The sequence below is a fragment of the Rhinoderma darwinii genome, chromosome 3 (genome assembly GCF_050947455.1).
Source record: "Rhinoderma darwinii isolate aRhiDar2 chromosome 3, aRhiDar2.hap1, whole genome shotgun sequence".
NCBI classification, from domain to species: domain Eukaryota; kingdom Metazoa; phylum Chordata; class Amphibia; order Anura; family Rhinodermatidae; genus Rhinoderma; species Rhinoderma darwinii.
Window position 1 is genome coordinate 4493499 of NC_134689.1, and position 6000 is coordinate 4499498.

The window sequence follows — 6000 nt, forward strand, 5'->3', positions numbered from 1 at the left end:
GTCGTGTCCTGTATCATATCCCGGCCTGGAATGGTATATAATGGCATTGGTTTGATATGTAGAAGCAAACACCCCCCCCCCCTCACACACACACACCCCCCCCCCCCCCACACACACCCACACTTATTTACTGTTGTGGCAGTCTTCACCCAACTTTCTGCCTCCATCCCCGGATCAGTGTCCCTGGGTGACCACTTCTGGAGACGCTTTAATATCCACCGTCTGTGGTTATCCAGTTCTTGTGCTGATGTCCTGGTCCATGAATTAGAAGATCATCCGTTCATTTATTTCGGTAATTCAATTCATAAAGTCTCTCATATTCTATAGATTCATCACACACGGAGGGATCTCGTATATTCTATAGATTCATCACACACGGAGGGATCTCATATATTCTATAGATTCATCACACACACACGGAGGGATCTCATATATTCTATAGATTCATCACACACACACGGAGGGATCTCATATATTCTATAGATTCATCACACACAGAGGGATCTCATATATTCTATAGATTCATCACACACAGAGGGATCTCATATATTCTATAGATTCATCACACACGGAGGGATCTCGTATATTCTATAGATTCATCACACACAGAGGGATCTCATATATTCTATAGATTCATCACACACGGAGGGATCTCGTATATTCTATAGATTCATCACACACAGAGGGATCTCATATATTCTATGGATTCATCACACACAGAGGGATCTCATATATTCTATGGATTCATCACACACAGAGGGATCTCATATATTCTATAGATTCATCACACACAGAGGGATCTCATATATTCTATAGATTCATCACACACAGGGATCTCGTATATTCTATAGATTCATCACACACGGAGGGATCTCATATATTCTATAGATTCATCACACACGGAGGGATCTCATATATTCTATAGATTCATCACACACGGAGGGATCTCATATATTCTATAGATTCATCACACACGGAGGGATCTCATATATTCTATAGGTTCATCACACGCAGAGGGATCTCGTATATTCTATAGATTCATCACACGCAGAGGGATCTCATATATTCTATAGGTTCATTACACACAGAGAGATCTCATATATTCTATAGGTTCATCACACAGAGAGGGATCTCATATATTCTATAGATTCATCACACACGGAGGGATCTCATATATTCTATAGATTCATCACACACGGAGGGGTCTCGTATATTCTATAGATTCATCACACACAGAGGGATCTCGTATATTCTATAGATTCGTTACACAGAGTAATTTATTTCCAGCATTGTTTTCTGTTAATGTTGATGATTACGGGAACAGTTAATAAAAACCCAAGATTTAGTGTCTCAGAAAATGAGAATATTCTATAAGCCCAATTTCATAAATTATTTTTAATATGGAAATGTCGTCCTACTGAGAATTCTGTCCAGTATCTGCCCTCAATACCTGGCCGGGGCTCCGACTCTGCATGAAATACTGTATCAATGCGGCGTGGCATGGAGGCGATCAGCCTGTGGCACTGCTGAGGGGTTACCAATGCGGCGTGGCATGGAGGCGATCAGCCTGTGGCACTGCTGAGGGGTTACCAATGCGGCGTGGCATGGAGGCGATCAGCCTGTGGCACTGCTGAGGGGTTACCAATGCGGCGTGGCATGGAGGCGATCAGCCTGTGGCACTGCTGAGGTGATATCAATGCAGCGTGGCATGGAGGCGATCAGCCGGTGTTGGTCACTGTGTTATATGAAGTCCAGAGTCAGTGCAGCGTCTAGCAGGACATTTCCCAGCACTTCAGGCTTCCCTCTGCTGACAGCTTCATGGAGATGCTGATTTCATTTTCCAGCAGGACTTCACCTCAGCGGTGCCACAGGCTGATCGCCCCCACGCCACGCCGCATTGATCACACCTCAGCAGTGCCACAGGCTGATCGCTCCCACGCCACATTGATCACACCTCAGCAGTGGCAAAGGCTGATCGCCCCCACGCCACGCCGCATTGATCACACCTCAGCAGTGCCACAGACTGATCGCCTCCATGCCACGCCGCATTGATAACACCGCAGCAGTGCCACAGGCTGATCGCCTCCATGCCACGCCGCATTGGTAACCCCTCAGCAGTGCCACAGGCTGATCGCCTCCATGCCACGCCGCATTGGTAACCCCTCAGCAGTGCCACAGGCTGATCGCCCCCACGCCACATTGATCACACCTCAGCAGTGCCACAGGCTGATCGCCTCCATGCCACGCCGCATTGGTAACCCCTCAGCAGTGCCACAGGCTGATCGCCCCCACGCCACATTGATCACACCTCAGCAGTGCCACAGGCTGATCGCCCCCACGCCACATTGATCACACCTCAGCAGTGCCACAGGCTGATCGCCCCCATGCCACGCCGCATTGATCACACCTCAGCAGTGCCACAGGCTGATCGCCCCCACGCCACATTGATCACACCTCAGCAGTGCCACAGACTGCCCCCATGCCACACCGCATTGATCACACCTCAGCAGTGCCACAGGCTGATCGTCCCCACGCCGCATTGATCACACCTCAGCAGTGCCACAGGCTGATCGCCCCCACGCCATGCGGCATTGATCACACCTCAGCAGTGCCACAGACCGCCTCCATGCCACGCCGCATTGATAACCTCGGCAGTGCCACAGACTGATCACCTCCATGCCACGCTGCATTGATACAGTAATTCATGCATTCGGAGTCCCAGCCAAGTACTGAGGGCAGATACTGGACAGACTTCTCAGCGGGACGATTTTTCCGTATTCATTTTTTAAAAAAAATTGGGCTTATATAATAATCTCATTTTCTGCGACACTAAATTTTGCATTTTCATGAACTGTTCCCGTAATCATCAACATTAACAGAAAACACTGCTGGGAATTCTAATTCATTGAGGACTAATATGTAACGCCAGGTCACACACGCAGGTTTTTTTGTAGCCAAATACAGGAGTGGATACAAAAGAAAGGAGCTGCATCCGTCATGAAAGTCGTCATCCAGCTTTCCCAGGGACGGAGAACGTGCACAGCAGCGGATCGTGAGCGGATTATTTCAGAAATAAAGCCGCGTTGTGAAGCTGTCGTTGCGTCATCGCGAGGTATCGGCCCGCAGGTCACATATTTGCGCTGTTAGTTTTCTGATACAATCTGTAAAGTGAGAACGTTTGTGTCCGAGCGCGACGGATAATCTACTGGACGCAGCCGCCATAGTCTGACTCCCAGCCAATCAGACGTTACCGGGAGGGACGCAGTGCCATGTAACAAAAGAATATTTATAAGGAGAACGGTCTACACAGGGTATCTCTGTTTATATAGTGTATCTAAGCCTATCATGTGTGATACTCTGCTGAGCCACAGTATCTAAGCCTGTAATGTGTGATGCTGAACTGCTGTATCTAATCCTCTCATGTGTGATGCTGTCTGCTGAGCTGTGTATCTAATCCTCTCGTGTGTGATACTGTCTGCTGAGCTGTGTATCTAATCCTATCATGTGTGATGCTGAGCTCTGTAGCTAATCCTACCATGTGTGATACAGTCTGCTGAGCCATGTATCTAATCCTATCATGTGTGATACTGTCTGCTGAGCTGTGTATCTAATCCTATCATGTGTGATGCTGAGCTGTGTATCTAATCCTACCATGTGTGATACAGTCTGCTGAGCCATGTATCTAATCCTATCATGTGTGATACTGTCTGCTGAGCCGTGTATCTAATCCTATCATGTGTGATACTCTCTGCTGAGCCACAGTATCTAAGCCTGTAATGTGTGATGCTGAACTGCTGTATCTAATCCTATCATGTGATACTTTCTTCTAAACTGTGTATCTAATCCTCTCATGTGTGATACTGTCTGCTGAGCTGTGTATCTAATCCTCCCATGTGTGATACTGCCTGCTGAGCTGTGTATCTAATCCTACCATGTGTGATACTGTCTGCTGAGCTGTGCATCTAATCCTCTCATGTGTGATACTGTCTGCTGAGCTGTGTATCTAATCCTCTCATGTGTGATACTGTCTGCTGAGCCGCTGTATCTAATCCTGTCATGTGTGATACTGTCTGCTGAGCTGTGTATCTAATCCTATCATGTGTGATACTGTCTACTGAGCTGTGTATCTAATCCTCTCATGTGTGATACTGTCTGCTGAGCTGTGTATCTAATCCTCATGTGTGATACTGTCTGCTGAGCCGCTGTATCTAATCCTGTCATGTGTGATACTGTCTGCTGAGCCGCTGTATCTAATCCTCTCATGTGTGATACTGTCTGCTGAGCCATGTATCTAATCCGATCATGTGTGATACTGTCTGCTGAGCCGTGTATCTAATCCTATCATGTGTGATACTCTCTGCTGAGCCACAGTATCTAAGCCTGTAATGTGTGATGCTGAACTGCTGTATCTAATCCTATCATGTGATACTTTCTTCTAAACTGTGTATCTAATCCTCTCATGTGTGATACTGTCTGCTGAGCTGTGTATCTAATCCTCCCATGTGTGATACTGCCTGCTGAGCTGTGTATCTAATCCTACCATGTGTGATACTGTCTGCTGAGCTGTGCATCTAATCCTCTCATGTGTGATACTGTCTGCTGAGCTGTGTATCTAATCCTCTCATGTGTGATACTGTCTGCTGAGCCGCTGTATCTAATCCTGTCATGTGTGATACTGTCTGCTGAGCTGTGTATCTAATCCTATCATGTGTGATACTGTCTACTGAGCTGTGTATCTAATCCTCTCATGTGTGATACTGTCTGCTGAGCTGTGTATCTAATCCTCATGTGTGATACTGTCTGCTGAGCCGCTGTATCTAATCCTGTCATGTGTGATACTGTCTGCTGAGCCGCTGTATCTAATCCTCTCATGTGTGATACTGTCTGCTGAGCCGCTGTATCTAATCCTGTCATGTGTGATACTGTCTACAACCTGAGATCAGCGTCTGACATGTCGTTTCCTCTGATCTATGATTGATTTTCTGTGGATAATATATAAAGTGGAATCTGAAGATCTTTTCTCTCTGATTGGCCTTTTGGCTGGAGTTCTCCTTTAATTTCACGTATATTTTTACAGGACTGTAAGACTGGAAAAAGACGCCGCAGATTTTCATCTACATGAGGTTTTTTTCTGCAACAAAATCTTCCGTGTGTGAATCCACCCTAAAGGAGGACACGTTATTGTGCAATAAATAAGGGGACGGGACTGTGACAACTTTCTTTCCCAGGCTTCAGTCATAAAATAGACCAGTTGTCAGCAGTGGGGTTCTTCTACGTTCTGGGTGGAGTTGTCCCTTTTAGTCCTGAATATTGACTGGAGGTTCTTGTTGGTGTCCTGGTCTGGAAGAGATGAACGTGTCCCCAGAAACTGCAAGAGGTGTAAACGTTTCCTGGGTGGACAGGAATGTGGATTGTCCCGAGTGTCACCAAGGCTGAAGGTGATGTCTGCTCCGGAGGGTATGATACCAGCACTTCACATACCAGACAGTGCTCCAAAGCCGCACTTCACCTCCGATAAGACCTGACAAAAATGTAAAGACCCCCCCCCCCCCCTCAACACCCCCTGCTCAGTATCTGTATTATTCTGTATATATATATATACACTGCAGAGCACCACTTCTCCTGTCCTGTATACTGGGTGTAATTCTCACTAACTGTATTATTCTGTATATATGGACACTGCACAGTACCACTTCTCCTGTCCTGTATACTGGGTGTAATTCTCAGTATCTGTATTATCCTGTATATATGGACACTGCACAGTACCACTTCTCCTGTCCTGTATACTGGGTGTAATTCTCAGTATCTGTATTATTCTGTATATATAGACACTGCACAGTACCACTTCTCCTGGCCTGTATACTGGGTGTAATTCTCAGTATCTGTATTATTCTGTGTATATAGACACTGCACAGTACCACTTCTCCTGTCCTGTATACTCGGTGTAATTCTCAGTGTCTGTATTATCCTGTATATATATATATACACTGCACAGTACCA

The 6000-nt window shown here is 46.2% G+C and overlaps 1 protein-coding gene across 3 annotated transcripts in view; it reads left to right on the forward strand.

Annotated features, from left to right (window-relative positions):
- WNT5B (Wnt family member 5B) overlaps positions 1-6000 on the forward strand; it is a 113178-nt gene that overhangs the window by 23870 nt on the left and 83308 nt on the right. Inside the window, exon 2 of one of the 3 annotated variants that reach the window (XM_075855715.1) lies at positions 5078-5457. The exons of the other annotated variants lie outside the window; for them this stretch is intronic. The gene's annotated coding sequence lies outside the window, so the exon portion shown is untranslated. The remainder of the gene's footprint in view (positions 1-5077; positions 5458-6000) is intronic. 3 annotated transcript variants of the gene reach the window in all.